Source organism: Salvelinus alpinus, chromosome 30, assembly GCF_045679555.1.
Source record: "Salvelinus alpinus chromosome 30, SLU_Salpinus.1, whole genome shotgun sequence".
Taxonomy (NCBI): Eukaryota; Metazoa; Chordata; class Actinopteri; order Salmoniformes; family Salmonidae; genus Salvelinus; species Salvelinus alpinus.
In genome coordinates, this window is record NC_092115.1 from 4,485,469 (window position 1) to 4,512,864 (window position 27,396).

General features: G+C 44.3%; 1 pseudogene; it reads left to right on the forward strand.

Moving 5' to 3' along the window:
* Nucleotides 1–27,396, forward strand: part of LOC139559551 (piezo-type mechanosensitive ion channel component 2-like) — a 179,982-nt pseudogene that overhangs the window by 104,185 nt on the left and 48,401 nt on the right.

Sequence of the window (27,396 nt, forward strand, 5' to 3'; positions counted from 1 at the left end):
CCATCATACAAACTGAGGCAGCAGACTTTGTGATAATTAATATTGGTGTCATTCTCAAAACTTTTGGCCATAATCTGTAATCATAACATTCAGTTTCACTGCTATGCGGAAGTACCCTTCACCATTGACCAAGCTAGCATAGCTACCCTTCACCATTCACCAAGCTAGCATAGCTACCCTTCACCATTGACCAAGCTAGCGTAGCTACCCTTCCCCAGTGACCAAGCTAGCGTAGCTACCCTTCACCATTGACCAAGCTAGCATAGCTACCCTTCACCATTCACCAAGCTAGCATAGCTACCCTTCACCAGTGACCAAGCTAGCATAGCTACCCTTCACCATTGACCAAGCTAGCGTAGCTACCCTTCCCCAGTGACCAAGCTAGCGTAGTTACCCTTCACCATTGACCAAGCTAGCGTAGTTACCCTTCACCATTGACCAAGCTAGCGTAGCTACCCTTCACCGTTGACCAAGCTAGCGTAGCTACCCTTCACCGTTGACCAAGCTAGCATAGCTACCCTTCACCGTTGACCAAGCTAGCGTAGCTACCCTTCACCGTTGACCAAGCTAGCGTAGCTACCCTTCACCATTGACCAAGCTAGCATAGCTACCCTTCACCGTTGACCAAGCTAGCATAGCTACCCTTCACCGTTGACCAAGCTAGCGTAGCTACCCTTCACCAATGATAAGAAATCAGAGGTTGTTGTATTTGGTCCCCACCTTGAAGGAACTCAGATTGTAGATAACCTTAGTACTTCTTCCACAAATGTAAAGCATAAAGAGGCGTTTAATATATGATAAAACATTATTAAAATATATATTCTCCTTCCTCCTGTCTTTGTTTCTTTGTTAGGACTTGTGTTTTATTATTTAATGATGTGAAGCACTTTGTTACTTGTATTGAAAAGCACTATACAAATAGTTAATCTTATTATTATTAGTAGTATCATTATTATGTGTATGTCTTATGCATTGTACAGTTTACATGTGTTATGTGCTTGTTTAAATTGAGCTTAATTATGAAATGTATGGGATTTTCTGTTTTGATAATTTGGCCCCTGATATTCTTGTTGGTGCTCTCCATCCCTTCAGACTACCCATGGCGGTTCCCTAACTCTGCAATGGACTCCAACATCATCAAGTGGCTGTATTTACCTGACTTCCACACCAACCCCAACCCAATCTTTCTTGTCTGTATGTATCATATTGCTCTGTCAGTGTATTATGGATCGGTATGGACAGGGTTGATGGAATGGATTATATTGCCTCAGTCTCTATCTACATTTTTTAGCTATTAAATTGCTATGAAGCTAATATATGCTTTCCTAAATCCTCTCCTCTCCTCTCCTCTCCTCTCCTCTCCTCTCCTCTCCTCTCCTCTCCTCTCCTCTCCTCTCCTCTCCTCTCCTCTCTTCTCTTCTCTTCTCTCTTCTCTCCTTTCCTCTCCTCTCCTCTCCTCTCTTCTCTTCTCTTCTCTTCTCTTCTCTCCTCTCCTCTCCTCTCCTCTCCTCTCCTCTCCTCTCTTCTCTTCTCTTCTCTTCTCTCCTTTCATCTCCTCTCTTCTCTTCTCTTCTCTTCTCTCCTTTCCTCTCCTCTCTTCTCTTCTCTTCTCTTCTCTCCTTTCCTCTCCTCTCCTCTCTTCTCTTCTCTTCTCTCCTCTCCTCTCCTCTCCTCTCCTCTCCTCTCCTCTCCTCTCCTCTCCTCTCCTCTCCTCTCTTCTCTTCTCTTCTCTTCTCTTCTCTCCTTTCCTCTCTTCTCTTCTCTTCTCTTCTCTTCTCTCCTCTCCTTTCTTCTCCTCTCCTCTCCTCTCTATTTGTTCTCTCCTCTTCTCTTCTCTTCTCTTCTCTTCTCTCCTTTCTTCTCCTCTCCTCTCCTCTCTTCTCTTCTCTTCTCTTCTCTTCTCTCCTTTCCTCTCTTCTCTTCTCTTCTCTTCTCTTCTCTTCTCTCCTCTCCTTTCTTCTCCTCTCTCTCCTCTCTTTTTTCTCCTCTCCTCTCCTCTCCTCTCTTCTCTTCTCTTCTCTTCTCTTCTCTTCTCTTCTCTTCTCTTCTCTCCTCTCCTCTCCTCTCCTCTCCTCTCCTCTCTTCTCCTCTCTTCTCTTCTCTTCTCTTCTCTTCTCTCCTTTCCTCTCCTCTCTTCTCTTCTCTTCTCTCCTTTCCTCTCCTCTCCTCTCCTCTCTTCTCTTCTCTTCTCTTCTCTTCTCTCCTTTCCTCTCCTCTCCTCTCCTCTCCTCTCCCCTCTCCTCTCCTCTCCTCTCCTCTCCTCTCCTCTCCTCTCCTCTCCTCTCCTCTCTCTCTTCTCTTCTCCTCTCCTCTCCTCTCCTCTCCTCTCCTCTCTTCTCTTCTCTTCTCTTCTCTTCTCTTCTCTTCTCTTCTCCTCTCCTCTCCTCTCTTCTCTTCTCTTCTCTTCTCTTCTCTCCTCTCCTCTCTTCTCTTCTCTTCTCTTCTCTCCTCTCCTTTCTTCTCCTCTCCTCTCCTCCATTTTTTCTCCTCTCCTCTTCTCTTCTCTTCTCTTCTCTTCTCTTCTCTTCTCTTCTCTTCTCTTCTCTTCTCCTCTCCTCTCTTCTCTTCTCTTCTCTTCTCTTCTCTTCTCTTCTCCTCTCCTCTCTAGATGACTTCATGCTCCTTCTCTGCGCCTCACTCCAGAAGAGTATATTTGAAGAGGAGAACAAGGCAGCCGTCCGTCTCATGGCCGGAGACAACGTGGAGATCTGTAGAGACCTCGACGCAGCCTCCTTCAGCGTTCACAACCCTGTCCCCGACTTTATACATTCCAGGTAGTGACTATACCATTATACCATGGAGAGTGATGCATATGAGAATGTATGTTACAGTATGTTACAGTATGTTACAGAGGGTGCAGCCCAGTGAAGTACCAACCAGAAGCTCTCACCTTGATTGCGCTAGGCAGCAAGCGTGGAAGGCAGATCCGATGGGAGGATAGGGAGAGACAGGAAAAGAGGATAGCCATTGATTGTGTCCTGTGCTAACATTACAGTGTTTTGATGCTCAGAGTGGAGAGCTCTTTCATTATGGCACTCTGTGTCCATCAACAGCAGTAGTTAAGGACAGAGCACTAGCACACTACCTTCCATCCCAAACCATGCTCTAGTCTGCATCCCAAACCATGCTCTAGTCTGCATCCCAAACCATGCTCTAGTCTGCATCCCAAACCATGCTCTAGTCTGCATCCCAAACCATGCTCTAGTCTGCATCACAAACCATGCTCTAGCCTGCATCCCAAACCATGCTCTGGTCTGCATCCCAAACCATGCTCTGGCCTGCATCCCAAACCATGCTCTAGTCTGCATCCCAAACCATGCTCTGGCCTGCATCCCAAACCATGCTCTGGCCTGCATCCCAAACCATGCTCTAGTCTGCATCCCAAACCATGCTCTAGTCTGCATCCCAAACCATGCTCTAGTCTACATCCCAAACCATGCTCTAGTCTGCATCTAGCCTGCGTCCCAAACCATGATCTAGTCTGCATCCCAAACCATGCTCTAGTCTGCATCTAGCCTGCGTCCCAAACCATGATCTAGCCTGCGTCCCAAACCATGATCTAGTCTGCATCCCAAACCATGCTCTAGTCTGCATCTAGCCTGCGTCCCAAACCATGATCTAGCCTGCGTCCCAAACCATGATCTAGTCTGCATCCCAAACCATGCTCTAGTCTGCATCTAGCCTGCGTCCCAAACCATGATCTAGTCTGCATCCCAAACCATGCTCTAGCCTGCGTCCCAAACCATGATCTAGTCTGCATCCCAAACCATGCTCTAGTCTGCATCCCAAACCATGCTCTAGTCTGCATCCCAAACCATGCTCTAGTCTGCATCCCAAACCATGCTCTAGTCTGCATCCCAAACCATGCTCTAGTCTACATCCTAAACCATGCTCTAGTCTGCATCCTAAACCATGCTCTAGCCTGCATCCCAAACCATGCTCTAGTCTGCATCCCAAACCATGCTCTAGTCTGCATCCCAAACCATGCTCTAGTCTACATCCCAAACCATGCTCTAGTCTGCATCCCAAACCATGCTCTAGTCTACATCCCAAACCATGCTCTAGTCTGCGTTCCAAATGGCACCCTATTCCCTATAGTGTACTACTGTTGACCAGGGCTTGCCCAGCCATCAGCCCTTGTTCCCCGGCACTTATACCTCTGGTTTTTCCACGTATCAGATTCCTGATATAGAGGTAGAGAGAAGTCCATCATCTATAAGACATTCTGTCCAATCAGTGTCTGCCACTCTGGCCCACTTTCCAGACCTCTCTCTCTCTCTCTCTATTGATTCCATTTCCAATTCAATTTAAGGGGCTTTATTGGCATGGGAAACGTGCCAATAGATAATAAACAATATCAAATGAACAGTAAACATTACACTCACAGAAGTTCCAAACTAATAAAGACATTTCAAATGTCATATTATGTATTTATACAGTGTTGTAACGATGTACAAATAGTTAATTAAAGTACAAAAGGGAAAATAAATAAACAGAAATATGGATTGTATTTAGAATGGTGTTTGTTCTTCACTGGTTGCCCTTTTCTTGTGGCAACAGGTCACAAATCTTGCTGCTGTGATGGCACACGGTGGTATTTCACCAAGTAGATATTGTAGTTTACCCTGGATAGCCAGGGTCACAGTTCAACACTCAGACATAATTTACTAACGAAGCATTTGTGTTTAGTGAGTCTGCCAGATCAGAGGCAGTAGGGATGACCAGGGATGTTCTCTGTTTAGTGAGTCCTCCAGATCAGAGGCAGTAGGGATGACCAGGGATGTTCTCTGTTTAGTGAGTCCTCCAGATCAGAGGCAGTAGGGATGACCAGGGATGTTCTCTGTTTAGTGAGTCCTCCAGATCAGAGGCTAGTAGGGATGACCAGGGATGTTCTCTGTTTAGTGAGTCTGCCAGATCAGAGGCAGTAGGGATGACCAGGGATGTTCTCTGTTTAGTGAGTCTGCCAGATCAGAGGCAGTAGGGATGACCAGGGATGTTCTCTGTTTAGTGAGTCTGCCAGACCAGAGGCAGTAGGGATGACCAGGGATGTTCTCTGTTTAGTGAGTCCTCCAGATCAGAGGCAGCAGGGATGACCAGGGATGTTCTCTTGATAAGTGTGTGAATTGGACCATTGTCCTGTCCTGCTAAGCATTCAAAATGTAATGAGTACTTTTGGGTGTTAGGGAATATGTAAGGAGTAAAAAGTGCATTATTTTCTTTAGGAATGAGTTGTCAAAAATATAAATAGTAAAGGAAAGTACAGATACCCCAAAAAACAAGTTAAGTAGTACTTAAAAGTATTTTTACTTAAGTACTTTACACAACTGGTCATTCGTTCCAAATATTGGGGAAGATGCCAGAGCTAAGGATGATGTTAAAGAGTTTTAGTATAGCCAATTGGAATTTGTGGTCTGTATATTTGATCATTTCATTGAGGATACCATCAACACCACATACCTTTTTGGGTTGGAGGGTGTGTATTTTCTCCTGTAGTATATTCAATGTAATTGGAGAATCCAGTGGGTTCTGGTAGTCTTTAATAGTTGATTCTAAGATTTGTATTTGATCATGTATATGTTTTTGCTGTTTGTTCTTTATTATAGGGCCAAATAGATTGGAGAAGTGGTTTACCCATACATCTCCATTTTGGATAGATAACTCTTCGTGTTGTTGTTTGTTTAGTGTTTTCCAACTTCCCAGAAGTGGTTAGATTCTATGGATTCTTCAATTACATTGAGCTGATTTGTGACGTGCTGTTCCTTCTTTTTCCGTGGTGTATTTCTGTATTGTTTTAGTGATTCACCATAGTGAAGGAGTAGACTCAGGTTTTTCTGGGTCTCTATGTTTTTGGTTGGACAGGTTTCTCCATTTCTTTCTAGATTTTTGCATTCTTCATCAAACCATTTGTCATTGTTGTTAATTTTCTTAGGTTGTCTGCTTGAATTTTTTTGATTTGATAAGGAAGGATGGAGAAGCTGTCTTCATTTAAGTATGGGGCTTCTAGTTGGGGGATATAGGTAGCACACAGAGGACATTTTTCTCTTTTGAGATCATTTCCTTTTGAATTTCTAGCCAGATGTCAAATATTCCTGTTTTGATTAATTTAATCCGCAGGTCTGGGAGAGTGTCTCGCTGGTCTGGGCGGAGTGTCTGCTGGTCTCTTGCTCCTGTGTGAGGTGTTGGGCTGCGGTTAAGGGCGATATCCTTTAGGGTCCTGGTGAAGCTGCCTTATAGACCTGGTCGTAAAGGCTGTTGAAGTCCAGGGTGGAGTGGTGGGCCAGGTAGACATTTGGTTTTGAGGAACAGTCACAGGAAATACTTGCGTTTACCCGCTGTATGGCAGCAAGGTGGAAGTATTTCCGTGGTAGCAGGGTGGAGATAACCACTTGGGCGTTGTATGGCAGCAAGGTGGAAGTATTTCCGTGGTAGCAGGGTGGAGATAACCACTTGGGCGTTGTATGGCAGCAAGGTGGAAGTATTTCCGTGGTAGCAGGGTGGAGATAACCACTTGGGCGTTGTATGGCAGCAAGGTGGAAGTATTTCCGTGGTAGCAGGGTGGAGATAACCACTTGGGCGTTGTATGGCAGCAAGGTGGAAGTATTTCTGTGGTAGCAGGGTGGAGATAACCACTTGGGCGTTGTATGGCAGCAAGGTGGAAGTATTTCCGTGGTAGCAGGGTGGAGATAACCACTTGGGCGTTGTATGGCAGCAAGGTGTAAGTATTTTCGTGGTAGCAGGGTGGAGATAACCACTTGGGCGTTGTATGGCAGCAAGGTGTAAGTATTTCCGTGGTAGCAGGGTGGAGATAACCACTTGGGCGTTGTATGGCAGCAAGGTGGAAGTATTTTCGTGGTAGCAGGGTGGAGATAACCACTTGGGCGTTGTATGGCAGCAAGGTGTAAGTATTTTCGTGGTAGCAGGGTGGAGATAACCACTTGGGCGTTGTATGGCAGCAAGGTGGAAGTATTTTCGTGGTAGCAGGGTGGAGATAACCACTTGGGCGTTGTATGGCAGCAAGGTGGAAGTATTTCCGTGGTAGCAGGGTGGAGATAACCACTTGGGCGTTGTATGGCAGCAAGGTGTAAGTATTTTCGTGGTAGCAGGGTGGAGAAAACCACTTGGGCGTTGTATGGCAGCAAGGTGGAAGTTTTTTCGTGGAAGCAGGGTGGAGATAACCACTTGGGCGTTGTATGGCAGCAAGGTGGAAGTATTTCCGTGGTAGCAGGGTGGAGATAACCACTTGGGCGTTGTATGGCAGCAAGGTGGAAGTATTTCCGTGGTAGCAGGGTGGAGATAACCACTTGGGCGTTGTATGGCAGCAAGGTGGAAGTATTTCCGTGGGAGCAGGGTGGAGATAACCACTTGGGCGTTGTATGGCAGCAAGGTGGAAGTATTTCCGTGGTAGCAGGGTGGAGATAACCACTTGGGCGTTGTATGGCAGCAAGGTGGAAGTATTTCCGTGGTAGCAGGGTGGAGATAACCACTTGGGCGTTGTATGGCAGCAAGGTGGAAGTATTTCCGTGGTAGCAGGGTGGAGATAACCACTTGGGCGTTGTATGGCAGCAAGGTGGAAGTATTTCCGTGGTAGCAGGGTGGAGATAACCACTTGGGCGTTGTATGGCAGCAAGGTGGAAGTATTTCTGTGGTAGCAGGGTGGAGATAACCACTTGGGCGTTGTATGGCAGCAAGGTGGAAGTATTTCCGTGGTAGCAGGGTGGAGATAACCACTTGGGCGTTGTATGGCAGCAAGGTGTAAGTATTTTCGTGGTAGCAGGGTGGAGATAACCACTTGGGCGTTGTATGGCAGCAAGGTGTAAGTATTTCCGTGGTAGCAGGGTGGAGATAACCACTTGGGCGTTGTATGGCAGCAAGGTGTAAGTATTTTCGTGGTAGCAGGGTGGAGATAACCACTTGGGCGTTGTATGGCAGCAAGGTGTAAGTATTTTCGTGGTAGCAGGGTGGAGATAACCACTTGGGCGTTGTATGGCAGCAAGGTGGAAGTATTTTCGTGGTAGCAGGGTGGAGATAACCACTTGGGCGTTGTATGGCAGCAAGGTGGAAGTATTTCCGTGGTAGCAGGGTGGAGATAACCACTTGGGCGTTGTATGGCAGCAAGGTGTAAGTATTTTCGTGGTAGCAGGGTGGAGAAAACCACTTGGGCGTTGTATGGCAGCAAGGTGGAAGTATTTTCGTGGTAGCAGGGTGGAGATAACCACTTGGGCGTTGTATGGCAGCAAGGTGGAAGTATTTCCGTGGTAGCAGGGTGGAGATAACCACTTGGGCGTTGTATGGCAGCAAGGTGTAAGTATTTTCGTGGTAGCAGGGTGGAGATAACCACTTGGGCGTTGTATGGCAGCAAGGTGTAAGCATTTTCGTGGTAGCAGGGTGGAGATAACCACTTGGGCGTTGTATGGCAGCAAGGTGGAAGTATTTTCGTGGTAGCAGGGTGGAGATAACAACTTGGGCGTTGTATGGCAGCAAGGTGTAAGTATTTTCGTGGTAGCAGGGTGGAGATAACCACTTGGGCGTTGTATGGCAGCAAGGTGTAAGTATTTTTGTGGTAGCAGGGTGGAGATAACCACTTGGGCGTTGTATGGCAGCAAGGTGGAAGTATTTTCGTGGTAGCAGGGTGGAGATAACCACTTGGGCGTTGTATGGCAGCAAGGTGGAAGTATTTCCGTGGTAGCAGGGTGGAGATAACCACTTGGGCGTTGTATGGCAGCAAGGTGTAAGTATTTTCGTGGTAGCAGGGTGGAGAAAACCACTTGGGCGTTGTATGGCAGCAAGGTGGAAGTATTTTCGTGGTAGCAGGGTGGAGATAACCACTTGGGCGTTGTATGGCAGCAAGGTGGAAGTATTTCCGTGGTAGCAGGGTGGAGATAACCACTTGGGCGTTGTATGGCAGCAAGGTGGAAGTATTTCCGTGGTAGCAGGGTGGAGATAACCACTTGGGCGTTGTATGGCAGCAAGGTGGAAGTATTTCCGTGGTAGCAGGGTGGAGATAACCACTTGGGCGTTGTATGGCAGCAAGGTGGAAGTATTTCCGTGGTAGCAGGGTGGAGATAACCACTTGGGCGTTGTATGGCAGCAAGGTGGAAGTATTTCCGTGGTAGCAGGGTGGAGATAACCACTTTGGCGTTGTATGGCAGCAAGGTGGAAGTATTTCCGTGGTAGCAGGGTGGAGATAACCACTTGGGCGTTGTATGGCAGCAAGGTGGAAGTATTTCCGTGGTAGCAGGGTGGAGATAACCACTTGGGCGTTGTATGGCAGCAAGGTGGAAGTATTTCCGTGGTAGCAGGGTGGAGATAACCACTTGGGCGTTGTATGGCAGCAAGGTGGAAGTATTTCCGTGGTAGCAGGGTGGAGATAACCACTTGGGCGTTGTATGGCAGCAAGGTGGAAGTATTTCCGTGGTAGCAGGGTGGAGATAACCACTTGGGCGTTGTATGGCAGCAAGGTGGAAGTATTTCTGTGGTAGCAGGGTGGAGATAACCACTTGGGCGTTGTATGGCAGCAAGGTGGAAGTATTTCCGTGGTAGCAGGGTGGAGATAACCACTTGGGCGTTGTATGGCAGCAAGGTGTAAGTATTTTCGTGGTAGCAGGGTGGAGATAACCACTTGGGCGTTGTATGGCAGCAAGGTGTAAGTATTTTCGTGGTAGCAGGGTGGAGAAAACCACTTGGGCGTTGTATGGCAGCAAGGTGGAAGTATTTTCGTGGTAGCAGGGTGGAGATAACCACTTGGGCGTTGTATGGCAGCAAGGTGGAAGTATTTTCGTGGTAGCAGGGTGGAGATAACCACTTGGGCGTTGTATGGCAGCAAGGTGTAAGTATTTTCGTGGTAGCAGGGTGGAGATAACCACTTGGGCGTTGTATGGCAGCAAGGTGGAAGTATTTTCGTGGTAGCAGGGTGGAGATAACCACTTGGGCGTTGTATGGCAGCAAGGTGGAAGTATTTTCGTGGTAGCAGGGTGGAGATAACCACTTGGGCGTTGTATGGAAGCAAGGTGGAAGTATTTCCGTGGTAGCAGGGTGGAGATAACCACTTGGGCGTTGTATGGCAGCAAGGTGTAAGTATTTTCGTGGTAGCAGGGTGGAGAAAACCACTTGGGCGTTGTATGGCAGCAAGGTGGAAGTATTTTCGTGGTAGCAGGGTGGAGATAACCACTTGGGCGTTGTATGGCAGCAAGGTGGAAGTATTTCCGTGGTAGCAGGGTGGAGATAACCACTTGGGCGTTGTATGGCAGCAAGGTGGAAGTATTTCCGTGGTAGCAGGGTGGAGATAACCACTTGGGCGTTGTATGGCAGCAAGGTGGAAGTATTTCCGTGGTAGCAGGGTGGAGATAACCACTTGGGCGTTGTATGGCAGCAAGGTGGAAGTATTTCCGTGGTAGCAGGGTGGAGATAACCACTTTGGCGTTGTATGGCAGCAAGGTGGAAGTATTTCCGTGGTAGCAGGGTGGAGATAACCACTTGGGCGTTGTATGGCAGCAAGGTGGAAGTATTTCTGTGGTAGCAGAGTGGAGATAACCACTTTGGCGTTGGGGAAAGTGGAAGAAGCTTTTTCAATCACTCCCTTGAGTGCTGTGGCCACCCTTTCCTGCTGGGCCCTCAGGTCGTTTGAGCCTGTGTGTATTATCATGTGGCTGGGTGACCATAGTTGGTCCTCAGACAGCATGTCTAGGGGGCGCTGGGTGTTTGGACACCAGAGTTTAGCCCCTGTGTGTTTGGGAAAAAGTGTATTTTCTTGTATATATTTCCCATTTGAGTCAATAAGGAGTACAATCTGTGGCTTGTGTATGTCCTCAGCGGGTGTGGGAGGGGGGTTTGTCAGGAGGGCTCGCTCTCTCTCTCTTTCTCTTTCTCTCTGTCTCTCTCTCACCTGCCCTATCTCGCTCTTCGACTCAGACTCTTTAGTCTGGGATTATAACAGCTTTTAAAAGTTCAATGGAGGACGATAAAGCATAGCAGTGCGACAAAAACAACAACCACAGAGTTACACATGGGATAAACAAACGTACAGTCAATAACACAATAGAAAAATCTGTATACATGTGTGCAAATGAAGTAAGGCAAAAAATAGGCCATAGTGGCGAAGTAATTACAATTTAGCAAATTAACACTGGAGTGATAGATGTGCAGATGAGGATGTGCAGGTTGAAATACTGGTGTGCAAAAGAGCAGAAAAACAAAAACAAATATGGGGATGAGGTAGGTAGTTGGTTGGATGGGCTGTTTACAGATGGGCTATTTACAGATGGGCTGTGTACAGATGGGCTGTTTACAGATGGGCTGTTTACAGATGGGCTGTTTACGGATGGGCTGTTTACAGATGGGCTGTGTACAGATGGGCTATTTACAGATGGGCTGTGTACAGATGGGCTGTGTACAGATGGGCTGTGTACAGATGGGCTGTGTACAGATGGGCTGTGTACAGATGGGCTATTTACAGATGGGCTGTGTACAGATGGGCTGTGTACAGATGGGCTGTGTACAGATGGGCTATTTACAGATGGGCTGTGTACAGATGGGCTATTTACAGATGGGCTGTGTACAGATGGGCTATTTACAGATGGGCTGTGTACAGATGGGCTATTTACAGATGGGCTGTTTACAGATGGGCTGTGTTCAGCTGCAGTGATCGGTGAGCTGCTCTGACAGCTGACGCTTAAAGTTAGTGAGGGAGATATAAGTCTCCAGCTTCAGTGATTGTTGCAAATTCGTTCCAGTCATTTGCAGCAGAGAACTGGAAGGAAAGGCGGCCAAAGGAAGTGTTGGCTTTGGGGATGACCAGTGAAATATACCTGCTGGAGCGCGTGCTACGGGTGGGTGTTGCTATGGTGACCAGTGAGCTGAGATAAGGCGGGGCTTTACCAAGCAAAGACTTATAGATGACCTGGAGCCAGTAGGTTTGGCGAGGGATATGTAGTGAGGGCCAGCCAACGAGAGCATACAGGTCGCAGTGGTGGGTAGTATATGGGGCTTTGGTGACAAAACAGATGGCACTGTGATAGACTGCATCCAATTTGCTGAGTAGAGTGTTGGAGGCTATTTTGTAAATGACATCGCCAAAGTCAAGGATCGGTAGGATAGTCAGTTTTACGAGGGTATGTTTGGTGGCATGAGTGAAGGAGGTTTTGTTGCGAAATAGGAAGCCGATTCTAGATTTCATTTTGGATTGGAGATGCTTAATGTGAGTCTGGAAGGAGAGTTTACAGTCTAACCAGACACCTAGGTATTCGTAGTTGTCCACATATTCTAGGTCAGAACCGTCCAGAGTAGTGATGCTAGTCGGGCGGGAGGGTGCGGGCAGCAATCGGTTGAAGAGCATGCATTTAGTTTTACTAGCATTTGAGAGCAGTTGAAGGCCACGGAAGGAGAGTTGTATGGAGTGGAAGCTCGTTCGGAGGTTAATTAACACAGTGTCCAAAGAAGGGCCAGATGTATACAGAATGGTGTCGTGTGCGTAGAGGTGGATCAGAGAATCACCAGCAGCAAGAGCAACATCATTGATGTATACAGAGAAAAGAGTCGGCCCGAGAATTGAACCCTGTGGCACCCCCATAGAGACTGCCAGAGGTCCGGACAACAGGCCCTCCGATTTGACACACTGGACTCTATCTGAGAAGTAGTTGGTGAACCAGGCGAGGCAATCATTTGAGAAGCCAAGGCTTCTCCCTCTCTCTCTCCCTCCATCTCTCTCTCTCATACAGTAGATACCTGTAGTGACAGACATGGATCGGGTTTCATGTCAACCCCATATATTATATTATCCACTGTAGGCTCCAAGTATTGATCGATCATCAGATGTTTACTGTAAGCCTGACCATTATTGATCTCGTTAAGATGATGTGATTGATGGATATATGACAGATTATATTACAGGACATGTTGCTTTTTGTTATTGCAGCTCAATGATGTATCTGTTATGATGACAGACAGCAGGGTGTCTTCTCATTTAGGTAAAGTGGTCAGACTAACTGGGTTTGAACCCGCACTACAGGACTGTGTTAGCCCCCTGAGCTAAAGCAACACATTGGACACATTGTTGCTTTATTTCCCTTCTCGTTTTCTAGTTGAATCATTTAACAGACGTTCTGATCCAGAGACATTACAGTAGTGAGTCATTTAACAGACTCTCTTATACAGAGCCACTACAGTAGTGAGTCATTTAACAGACTCTCTGATCCAGAGCCACTACAGTAGGGAGTCATTTAGCAGACTCTCTTATCCAGAACCACTACAGTAGTGAGTCATTTAACAGACTCTCTTATCCAGAACCACTACAGTAGCGAGTCATTTAACAGACTCTCTGATCCAGAGACATTACAGTAGTGAGTCATTTAACAGACTCTCTTATCCAGAGCCACTACAGTAGGGAGTCATTTAACAGACTCTCTTATCCAGAGCCACTACAGTAGGGAGTCATGGGATGAACCGCTAGGCTACCTGGGATGAACCGTTAGTCTACCTGGGATGAACCGTTAGTCTACCTGGGATTAACCGCTCGGCTACCTGGGATGAACCGTTAGTCTACCTGGGATTAACCACTCGGCTACCTGGGATGAACCGCTAGGCTACCTGGGATGAACCGTTAGTCTACCTGGGATTAACCGCTCGGCTACCTGGGATGAACCGCTAGGCTTCCTGGGGATTAACCGCTAGTCTACCTGGGGATGAACCGTTAGTCTACCTGGGATTAACCGCTAGGCTACCTGGGATGAACCACTAGTCTACCTGGGATTAATAACCACTTGTCTACCTGGGATTAACCGCTAGTCTAACTGGGATTAACCGTTAGTCTACCTGAGATTAACCACTTGTCTACCTGCATGTCCTCTTCTTTCCTCTCCTTCTCTCCTCTCCTCCTCCAGGTCCTACCTGGACATGCTGAAGGTCATCACGTTCAGCTACCTGTTCTGGTTTGTCCTCACCATCATCTTCATCACCGGCACCACGCGTATCAGCCTCTTCTGTTTGGGCTATATAGTGGGATGTTTCTACTTCCTGCTGTTCGGCGGGGAGCTGCTGCTCAAGCCAATCAAAAACATTATCCACTACTGGGACTTCCTCATCGCCTATAACGTGTTTGTGATCACCATGAAGAACATCCTGTCTGTGAGTAGGACACACACACACACACACACACACACACACACACACACACACACACACACACACACACACACACGCACACACACACACACACACGCACACAAGCACACGCACACGCACACACACCTACACACACACACACCTACACACACACACACCTACACACACACACACACCTACACACACACACACCTACACACACACACACACACACACACACACACACACACACACACACACACACACACACCACACACACACACACCTACACACACACACACCTACACACACACCTACACACACACACACATACACACACACACACACACATACACACACACACACACACACACATACACACACACACACACACATACACACACACACCCACACACACACACACACACACACAGTAGGACATACGATTCCACTTTAAACGAACAACAACTCACAAAGGCTTCATACAGCATTCGTAAAGTCTTCATAAGCACTACATAGATGCTTCACAAATCATAAGGAATGTTATACTACTGAGATGGTGATATAAAAATGTGCTTCCGTCCGGTAGTTTGACATAATGTGACGTAAAGCCTTTTTGCTTCCATTTATCTGAAGTAGTGCACTTTTTAAAGGTAAATAGGGGGGATGTGAGATACGGCATCTGATATCTTGTCTCCGTGTTCAGATCCTGGCCTGTGGTTACATCAACGTCCTGGTGGTTAATAACTGTTGGCTGATCCAGCTCCTCAGTCTGGCCTGCACCATCAAGGAGTATAAGGTCATCACTAACAGAGACTTCACACGTAAGTCATGAAGCAATGAAACCATGTTTTATGAACGGGATGAAATGTAGATATGATGTTACTAAAGGTGTTCCATCTGCTCCATCTGTCTTCTACATCTGTCTTCTCAATCTGTCTGCTCCACCCATCTGCTCCATCTGCTCCATCTGTCTGCTCCATCGGTCTGCTCCATCCATCTGCTCCATCTGTCTGCTCCATCTGTCTTCTACATCTGTCTTCTCCATCTGTCTTCTACATCTGTCTTCTCAATCTGTCTGCTCCACCCATCTGCTCCATCTGCTCCATCTGTCTGCTCCATCGGTCTGCTCCATCCATCTGCTCCATCTGTCTTCTACATCTGTCTTCTCCATCTGTCTTCTACATCTGTCTTCTCAATCTGTCTGCTCCACCCATCTGCTCCATCTGCTCCATCGGTCTGCTCCATCGGTATGCTCCATCGGTCTGCTCCATCCATCTGCTCCATCTGTCTGCTCCATCGGTCTGCTCCATCCATCTTCTCCATCTGTTTGCTCCACCCATCCTCTCCATCTGCTCCATCTGTCTGCTCCATCTGTCTGCTCCACCCATCTTCTCCATCTGCTCCATCTGTCTGCTCCACCCATCTTCAACATCTGCTCCATCTGTCTTCTCCATCCATCTTCTCCATCTGTCTGCTCCATCTGTTCTATCTGTCTTCTCCATCTGTCTTTTCCATCTGTCTCTCCATCTGCTCCACCTGTCTTCCCCATCTGTCTGCTCCACCTGTCTTCCCCATCTGTCTGCTCCACCTGTGTTCTCCATCTGTCTGCTCCACCTGTGTTCTCCATCTGTCTGCTCCATGTGTCTCCTCCATCTACTCCATGTGTCTGCTGGTTGTGTATTCTATGTGTGTCTGTCTGTCCGTGTTGTCTCTAGCTGCGGACGGTGGTAAGAAGTGTGATCTGCCCAGCGACGAGGCTGGGATCATCTGGGACAGTATCTGTTTTGCCTTCCTGCTGTTGCAGAGACGTGTCTTCATGAGTTACTACTTCCTACATGTGGTGGCTGACATCAGGGCCTCACAGATACTGGCCTCCAGGTATACACTTACTGTGTGTGTGTCTTCATGAAACTAATAGTTCCTAAGCTTTGTGTCCAAACTACCTCCATTAACTAACTCTTTGTATCTGTTCTCACCCTGCTGTAGTACTGTGATGTCATCATGTATCTGTGATGTCATCATGTATCTGTTCTCACCCTGCTGTGGTACTGTGATGTCATCGTGTATCTGTGATGTCATCATGTATCTGTTCTCACCCTGCTGTAGTACTGTGATGTCATCATGTATCTGTGATGTCATCATGTATCTGTTCTCACCCTGCTGTGGTACTGTGATGTCATCATGTATCTGTGATGTCATCATGTATCTGTTCTCACCCTGTTGTAGTACTGTGATGTCATCATGTATCTGTGATGTCATGTATCTGTTCTCACCCTGCTGTAGTACTGTGATGTCATCGTGTATCTGTTCTTACCCTGCTGCGGTACTGTGATGTCATCATGTATCTGTTCTCACCCTGCTGTAGTACTGTGATGTCATCATGTATCTGTGATGTCATCATGTATCTGTTCTCACCCTGTTGTAGTACTGTGATGTCATCATGTATCTGTGATGTCATGTATCTGTTCTCACCCTGCTGTAGTACTGTGATGTCATCATGTATCTGTGATGTCATGTATCTGTTCTTACCCTGCTGTAGTACTGTGATGTCATCATGTATCTGTTCTCACCCTGCTGTAGTACTGTGATGTCATCATGTATCTGTGATGCCATCATGTATCTGTTCTCACCCTGCTGTGGTACTGTGATGTCATCATGTATCTGTTCTCACCCTGCTGTGGTACTGTGATGTCATCATGTATATGTTCTCACCCTGCTGTGGTACTGTGATGTCATCATGTATCTGTTCTGACCCTGCTGTGGTACTGTGATGTCATCGTGTATCTGTGATGTCATCATGTATCTGTTCTCACCCTGCTGTGGTACTGTGATGTCATTGTGTATCTGTGATGTCATCATGTATCTGTTCTCACCCTGCTGTGGTACTGTGATGTCACCATGTATATGTGATGTCATCATGTATCTGTTCTTACCATGCTGTGGTACTGTGATGTCATCATGTATCTGTCCTCACCCTGCTGCGGTACTGTGATGTCATCATGTATCTGTTCTCACCCTGCTGTGGTACTGTGATGTCATCGTGTATCTGTGATGTCATCATGTATCTGTTCTCACCCTGCTGTGGTACTGTGATGTCATCATGTATCTGTTCTCACCCTGCTGTGATACTGTGATGTCATCGTGTATCTGTGATGTGATGATGTATGTGTGTGTTTCAGAGGGGCTGAATTGTTCCAGGCCACTATAGTGAAGGCAGTCAGAGCCAAACTGGAGGAAGAGGAGCAGTCTATGGAACAGCTGAAGAGACAGTAAGTTCAGGTGTTTCGGTACATTCAGAGCTGCAGAGATACACCAGCTACTCCAACCTATTCTCCCCGCTTCCATCACTCAGACACGGGCAGTACACCCTAAACTCTCCCTGACCTGCTGCTCCCACATGGACGGGCCTTCTCCTGTTGAAGTGGTTCAGATATATAGTATATATTAGTATATATATTAGTATATATAGTATGTATATTAGTATATATAATGTGTATTAGTATATATAGTATATAGTATGTATATTAGTATATATAGTATATAGTATGTATATTAGTATACATAGTATATAGTATGTATATTAGTATATAGTATGTATATTAGGGTATATTGTATATTAGTATTTATATTAGTATATATAGTATATAGTATGTATATTAGTATATATAGTATGTATATTAGTACATATAGTATGTATATTAGTATATATAGTATATACTTTATATATAGTATATAAAGTAGGTATATTAGTATATATAGTATATGATATATATATTATGTATATTTGTATATATAGTATATATTACATTTACATTTAAGTCATTTAGCAGACGCTCTTATCCAGAGCGACTTACAAATTGGAAAGTTCATACATATTCATCCTGGTCCCCCCGTGGGGAATGAACCCACAACCCTGGTGTTGCAAGCGCCATGCTCTACCAACTGAGCCACACGGGACCATATATATAGTATATAGAATGTATATTAGTATATATAGTATATAGTATATTAGTATATAGTATATTAGTATATAGTATATATAGTATGTATATTAGTATATATAGTATATATAGTATGTATATCAGTATATATATATACTGTATATTAGCATATATAGTATATATGTATACATAGTATATAGTATGTATATTAGTATATATATAGTATATATAGTATGTATACTAGTATATATAGCATATCGTATGTATATATAGTATATTGTATGTATATTAGTATATGTAGTATATAGTTTACATCGTATGTATATAGTATATATAGTATGTATATTAGTATATATGCTATAAAGTATATATAGTATGTATATTAGTATATATAGTATGTATATTCGTATATATAGTATATAAAGTAGGTAAATTAGTATATATAGTATATGATATATATAGTGTGTATATTAGTATATATAGTATAGTATATATAGTATGTCTATTAGTGTATATAGTATATAGTATATATAGTATACAGTGTGTATATTAGTATATATAGTGTATAGTATATATAGTATGTGTATTAGTATATAATATATATAGTACTAGCATATATAGTATATATTATATATAGTATGTATATTAGTATATGTAGTATATAGTGTGTATATATAGTATGTATATATAGTATATATAGTATATAGTATATATATGTATATATAGTATGCATATTAGTATATATAGTATACCATATGTATATACAGTATATGGTATGTGTATTACTATATATATTAGTATTTATAGTATATAGTATACTTAGTATATATAGTATATATAGTATGTCTATTAGTATATATAGTATATGGTATATATAGTATGTATATTAGTATATCTAGTATATAGTATGTATATTAGTATATATAATATATAGTATATATAGTATATATAGTATGCGTATCAGTATATATAGTATAGTATATATAGTATTTCCATTAGTGTATATAGTATATATAGTATATAGTGTGTATATTAGTATATATTGTATATAGTATATATAGTATGTGTATTAGTATAGAGTATATAGTATTTATATTAGTATATATATTATGTATATTAGTATACATAATATAGTATATAGTATATACAGTATGTATATTAGTATATATGCTATAAAGTATATATAGTATGTATATTAGTATATATAGTATATAAAGTAGGTATATTAGTATATATAGTATGTATATTAGTATATATAGTATATAAAGTAGGTATATTAGTATATATAGTATATGATACACAACCCTGTCACAACTCTGTTCCCCCCACACTCTGTTCCCCCCTCTCTCTATCTCCCCTCTCTCTCTCTCTCTACTCCCCACCCCCCTCTCTCTATCTCCCCTCTCTCTCTCTCTCTCTCTCCACCCCACCTCTCTCTCTCCCCCCTCTCTTTCCACCCCCTCTCTCTCCCCACCCCCCCTCTCTTTCTATCTCCCCCTCTATCTCCACCCATACCCCACCCCCCTCTCTCCCCCCCCTCTCACTCTACCCCCCCTCTCTCTATCTCCCCCCTCTCTCTCTCTCCACCCCCCTCTCTCTTTCTCAGGATGGACCGTATAAAGCAGCGGCAGGAGAAGTTTAAGCGAGGGAATAAGATGTTGAGCCAGGAGTCAGGAGACAGAGAGAACCCCATCCATCCACAGGAGACAGGAGACAGAGAGAACCCCATCCATCCACAGGAGACAGGAGACAGAGAGAACCCCATCCATCCACAGGAGTCAGGAGACAGAGAGAACCCCATCCATCCACAGGAGTCAGGAGACAGAGAGAACCCCATCCATCCACAGGAGACAGGAGACAGAGAGAACCCCATCCATCCACAGGAGACAGGAGACAGAGAGAACCCCATCCATCCACAGGAGACAGGAGACAGAGAGAACCCCATCCATCCACAGGAGACAGGAGACAGAGAGAACCCCATCCATCCACAGGAGACAGGAGACAGAGAGAACCCCATCCATCCACAGGAGTCAGGAGACAGAGAGAACCCCATCCATCCACAGGAGACAGGAGACAGAGAGAACGCCATCCATCCACAGGAGCAGAAGGGTGAGGGCGAGGATGAGGATGATGACGGTGTTGTTCTCATGGAATGTTTAGGAAACCCTGGAATAGATTTTCATACACTTATATGATATAATCACTGTAAACAATGTTGTGGTACCGGTGCTTATGGTTTTTTTATTACATATTTATTTAAAAAAAAAGAGTTGTTTAATTTGCACGAGCTCTGAATGAAGCATTGATCTACCTGTGAAACTATTTGTATTTTAGGAGCAGAGCGAGAGAGAGAGACAGAACAAAAACTACAATCTAAGACTAAAAAAAACCAGTGGTGGCGGCCTTGGGTTGACCACGCCTCCAGTAGGTTGACCACTCCCTTTTTTTTTTCCCCGCTCCGATTGGCTATTGTGTCCTTGACCAGAATTCACAGAGGATTTCCATACTGCACCTGGGGCTCCAGACGACCTGAAAACATTCCCTCATGACCTCAGTCCTTTTCTGACTCTATTTAAGGCCCCTTGTTTCATTGATTGATTGATCGATTTGTTTATTGGTTCGTTGATTGGTTGGTTAATTGATTGATGAACCCCAAAACATCAGAAATATACAGGCAGGATACTGTTCTGATTTCCTTAAATGAAATAAGACAATACTACAATATGCCTGAACTAATGGCAATGAAATCATGTATTTGTGCATAAAATGGGGCCTTAAAGAGACTAGAATATTCCACTGAGAGAGTAGGGAATCTCTCATTGTGAAATAATGTATTAAACAGAGTTCAAATCTCTCTCCCTGATCTCTTCCTGGAAAGAGAGGGTGAAGGATTGTATCTCTGTTATAGTTCTTATCATCAACAGACCACAAGAGAAAAAAAAAACGGAGCAATATAATGCATACCTGATTCAAACGAGGCTTAAATATCGCAATGATAAAATCAATAAGGCTGAAAAGCTTTTCAATATTTTTATATTCTTCTAGTCACAGATCCGTACCTAAAATCTTCTCTGTGGTGGCCTGTTTCTGTATTGAATAGATTTTTTTTTTGTATCATCCCCTGTTGTTGCATTCCTTATATTATTTATCCCGTAAACATCCCATTTATATATTCAAGAAACTATTCAGACCACTTGACTTTTTCCACATTTTGTTACGTTACATCCTTATTCTAAAACGGGTTGAACTGTTTTTCTTCCTCGTCAATCTTCTCACAATACCCCATAATGACATCACAACACCCCTTAATGACATCACAATACCCCTTAATGACATCACAATACCCCTTAATGACATCACAATACCCCTTAATGACATCACAATACCCCTTAATGACATCACAATACCCCTTAATGACATCACAATACCCCATAATGACATCACAACACCCCTTAATGACATCACAATACCCCATAATGACATCACAATACCCCATAATGACATCACAACACCCCTTAATGACATCACAATACCCCTTAATGACATCACAATACCCCATAATGACATCACAATACCCCATAATGACATCACAACACCCCTTAATGACATCACAATACCCCATAATGACATCACAACACCCCTTAATGACATCACAATACCCCATAATGACACCACAATACCCCATAATGACATCACAATACCCCATAATGACATCACAATACCCCATAATGTTAAAGCAAAAACTGTTTTTTAGAACTGAAACTGAATTATCACACTTACATAAGTATTCAGACCCTTTACTCAGTACTTTGTTGAAGCACCTTTGGCGGTGATTACAGCCTCAAGTCTTCTTGGCACACCTGTATTTGGGGAGGTTCTCCCATTCTTCTCTGCAGATCCTCTCACGCTCTGTCAGGTTGGATGGGGAGCGTCGCTGCACAGCTATTTTCAGGTCTCTCCAGTGATGTTCGATCAGGTTCAAGTCCGGGCTCTGGCTCGGTCACTCAAGGACATTCAGAGACTTGCCCCGAAGCTGTGTGTCTTGGCTGTGTGCTTAGGTTTGTTGTCCCGTTGGAAGGCGAACCTTCGCCCCAGTCTGAGGTCCTGAGCACTCCGAAGCAGGTTTTCATCAAGGATCTCGCGTTCATCTTTCCCACGATTCGGCCTATTCTCCCAGTCCCTGCCGAGGAAAAACATCCCCACAGCATGATGATGCCATGACGATGCTTCACCGTAGGGATGGTGCAAAGTTTCCTTCAGACATGACGCTTGACATTCAGGCCGAAGAGTTCAATCTTGGTTTCATCAGACCAGAGAATCTTGTTTCTCATGGTCTGAGTGTCCTTTAGGTGCCTTTTGGCAAACTCCAAGTGAGCTGTCATGTGCCTTTCACTGAAGAGTGGCTTCCGTCTGGCCACTCTACCACAAAGGCCTGTTTGGTGGAGTGCTGCACAGATGGTTGTCCTTCTGGAAGGTTCTCCCATCTCCACAGAGGAACTCTGGAGCTCTGTCAGAGTGACCATCGGGTTCTTGGTCACCTCCCTGACCAAGGCCCGTCTCCCCCGATTGCTCAGTTTGACCGGGCAGCCAACTGTAGGAAGAGTCTTGGTGGTTCCAAACGCCTTCCATTTAAGAATGATGGAGGCCACTGTGTTCTTGGGGGCTTTCAATGCTGCAGACGTTTTCTGGTACCCTTCCCCAGATCTGTGCCTCGACACAATTCAGTAAAGTTGTAGAAACATCTCAAGGATGATCAATGGAAACAGGGTACACCTGCGCTCAATTTTGAATCTCATGGCAAAGGGTCTAAATAGTTATGTAAATAAGATCTCAGTTTTTTATTTTTAATACATTTTTATTTTATTTAGCTTTGTCATTATGTGTGTAGATTGATGAGGATTTTTTTTATTCAATCCATTTTAGAATATGTTATATATGTCATGACTCTCCTGTGACGATCTGAAGGATCAGGTTACAGTGGGTCCTCTCTCCAGCGTGCTCCCTCGTAGAGGGGGGGGGGGGGAGTCAGCTGTTTTATGGTCAATCATAAAATACGCTGCCTCTATGCTCTGTAGTGTTCGAGGTTGGAATGTAAACTGTAGAACACAGAGAGACCCTTGGACATCAAAAGTTGGAATAATTAAACAATATTTCTAATTTTGAGAATGTGGGAATGGTCCGCGGACACTTAATGGACAGTCATGACGAGTGTGTTTCATTTGGTGATCTCATGAAGAGACTCTCTGATGAACTTAAAGTGTACATTTCCCAGCTGTCAGGTTTACATCTAGATGTTGGATAAAATGAATGAGTAAATATTAAACTATTTGTGAGAAGATGTAATGTGATGTTTTAACTAGTCAGTAGCCACGCCCTAGGGAGGCCAAACATTACATCAGGTGTCATGGAATCGCCCTTTTTTCCACAGAGTATAAAACCACTTCCTACAAAATGTACATTAAGTCAGAGAACGCCGGGACGGAGTCCCCACGTTGGAATGGCTACAATTCTATAGAACATTAGACGTGACATACAACGTGTAGTTGCGTGACGTATACAACGTGTAGTTTTGGCTACACGGCTGGAAATGGTTAAACTCTGAGACTATCGATCACTACAGAATAAGAGCAAATCCTAGACGTATAATTACTAGTCTGCAGCTGGAAATTACGTAAATCTAGTACGAGAATACCGACAACCGTGGAAGCATCTATTCTATGCAACGACCATCTGTACGCCTGACATATCCATTACAACAGATACTATCCAGAGGCGCCGCAGAGAAAGCTACAACTACGAAAGACATTGTGACTTCTGGGGAAGTTACCCAGAGACTCTCTGATGAACTGAACTCTTCAGCTGACGGACACGCGTTTCCAACAGAGAAGACAACAACGACATACGGGCGTAAATATATACATTGCAATTATTTTCGAATGAGCGGCCGTTCATGTGCAAAGGATTAGCATTTCAATGAAAAATTATAGACTGTGTGTAGTGAATCCATTTTGTCTTTCCCGCTCTTTCTCAGTCCCCAACCCTTTCCCCTCTCTACCAAGCCATCATATCGGCTTCAGCCGCTAAGGACTTTTTCTTTGTATCATGCAGTAACCCAATGTCAAGGTGTGTGCGTACTGGTAGCGAAATCAGGTGCAGGAGAGCAGAGATTGTGAACAGGCGCACACTTTATTGAGGCAGAAGTGAAAAACGCGCAAAACAGTCACAAGAATTAGGTTTAACAATAAACATCTTCGTGAAATACCACGGAAAAAACAAACCAGTCTGGCGCGTCAACAACAAACAAGTAACACAAACAATCTCACACAAAGACACGATGGGGAACAGAGGAATAAATACATGTAGATTGATTGGGGAATGAAAACCAGGTGTGCAGGGAACAAGACAAAACAAATGGATACATGAAAAATGGAGCGGCGATGGCTAGAAAGCCGGTGACGCCGCCCGAACAAGGAGAGGAGCCGACTTCGGCGGAAGTCGTGACACCCAAATATCTACTGTTGGTTTGTTATGTAATTCTGTGAGATTATTTAGTTAGTTAGTAAATAAATTACTAAGTGAATTTGAATATCGCTGGTTCATCATTTAGGCTAGGGTTCGTGCAGATATCCAAGGGTTTGTGACATTCAGTAACGAGAACTAATGAGGTAATAATACATTAATGAGAATGACTAATCGATAAGATAATAAAATATCTGAAGAGTTATATTCGGGAAATTGACACTATAAACAACATTTTTTCCGTGGTGCCCCGACTTCCTAGTTAATTAAAGTTACATGATTAGTTTAATCGCATAATTAAATTACACATAGAGAATTGATTTGATAAAATAACAGTCTTCACATTTAATGATATTCACAGACACGACAGCTGTAACGTAACAAAATGTGGAAAAGGGGAAGGGGTCTGAATACTTTCCGAATGCACCATATTACCCAGCATCCTTTACTCCTGTTCCCCTACTGTGGCTCTTCTGTTCAAGGACATAATTCCGTTTCACCAATTACAATACTTTTAAAGTCTCTGCCAAAGTCACCTCAAACCTGTGCCATGTCTTACCAAACAAGCTAATGCTATTAATCTGTGTCTAACTTTGTGTGTTTTCCCTCGTCAACTTCATCCCACTAGTAGGCTTTTTGAATCAAACCAACCTCTGCTGCCTCACATTTACCTAGTTTACAGACTCTCTTCACCCCAAAACATCACCCGCTTTCAAGCCCTTTCCTCCAGTTAATATTAACAGCACCTTGCTCTCTACTCCTCAGTGGTGAGAAGTGGAGATTATTACTTGTTTGAAACCGACAGTGAAGAAGAGGAGGAAGAGACGGAGAGAAGAGAGAGCCTACAGCCTCCCAAGAAGTCAGCGTTTCAGGTGAGGAATAGAACAACGCCAACATGTTACCGGTATTACTGGTATGTGAAATATCATATTGTCTTTATTGTTCCGTTTAGTATAAGATCATCTGTTGCTAGTTGGAACATGTGTAGAGACCTTGTTTCTTTTTGCTCTGACACTTTCTTCAATATAATCTAATTCTGTTTTCTACTGACTCTTCCACCACCCTTTGTCCCTCCTCTTCAGCAAGCTATTGGGAAGTTTGCCTCAGCCCTTATAGCTCTGCCCAGATCTATCATTAAACTTCCAAAAGCCATCCTTCAGTATATAATCAGGGCAGCCAAGGTACAGAACAATAGATTCAGCATCTCCTCTTACCATAGCCTGTGAGACTGTATCCTGTATCCTCAGCATGTGTAGACTGTATCCTGTATCCTCAGCATGTGTAGACTGTATCCTGTATCTTCAGCCTGTGTAGACTGTATCCTGTATCCTCAGCCTGTGTAGACTGTATCCTGTATCCTCAGCCTGTGTAGACTGTATCCTGTATCCTCAGACTGTGTAGACTGTTTCCTGTATCCTCAGCCTGTGTAGACTGTATCCTGTATCCTCAGCATGTGTAGACTGTTTCCTGTATCCTCAGCCTGTGTAGACTGTATCCTCAGCCTGTGTATCCTGTATCCTCAGCCTGTGTAGACTGTTTCCTGTATCCTCAGCATGTGTAGACTGTATCCTGTATCCTCAGCCTGTGTAGACTGTATCCTGTATCCTCAGCCTGTATAGACTGTATCCTCAGCATGTATAGACTATATCCTGTATCCTCAGCCTGTGTAGACTGTTTCCTGTATCCTCAGCCTGTGTAGACTGTATCCTCAGCATGTATAGACTGTATCCTGTATCCTCAGCCTGTGTAGACTGTATCCTGTATCCTCAGCCTGTATAGACTGTATCCTGTATCCTCAGCCTGTGTAGACTGTTTCCTGTATCCTCAGCCTGTGTAGACTGTATCCTCAGCATGTATATACTATATCCTGTATCCTCAGCCTGTATAGACTATATCCTGTATCCTCAGCATGTGTAGACTGTATCCTGAGCCTGTGTAGACTGTATCCTGTATCCTCAGCATGTGTAGACTGTATCCTGTATCCTCAGCCTGTGTAGACTGTATCCTCAACCTGTGTAGACTGTATCCTGTATCCTCAGTATGTGTAGACTGTTTCCTGTATCCTCAGCATGTGTAGACTGTTTCCTGTATCCTCAGTATGTGTAGACTGTTTCCTGTATCCTCAGCATGTGTAGACTGTTTCCTGTATCCTCAGCATGTGTAGACTGTTTCCTGTATCCTCAGCATGTGTATCCTGTATCCTCCGCATGTGTAGACTGTTTCCTGTATCCTCAGCATGTGTAGACTGTATCCTCAGCATGTGTATCCTGTATCCTGTATCCTCAGCATGTGTAGACTGTTTCCTGTATCCTTAGCATGTGTAGACTGTATCCTCAGCATGTGTATCCTGTATCCTCAGCCTGTGTAGACTGTATCCTGTATCCTCAGCATGTGTAGACTGTTTCCTGTATCCTCAGCATATGTAGACTGTATCCTGTATCCTCAGCATGTGTAGACTGTATCCTGTATCCTCAGCCTGTGTAGACTGTATCCTGTATCCTCAGCCTGTGTAGACTGTATCCTGTATCCTCAGCCTGTGTAGACTGTATCCTGTATCCTCAGCATGTGTATCCTGTATCATCAGCATGTGTAGACTGTATCCTCAGCCTGTGTAGACTATATCCTGAGAATGTGTAGACTGTATCCTGTATCCTCAGCATGTGTATCCTGTATCCTCAGCATGTGTAGACTGTATCCTGTATCCTCAGCATGTGTAGACTGTATCCTGTATCCTCAGCATATGTAGACTGTATCCTGTATCCTCAGCCTGTGTAGACTGTATCCTGTATCCTCAGCCTGTATAGACTGTATCCTGTATCCTCAGCCTGTGTATCCTGTA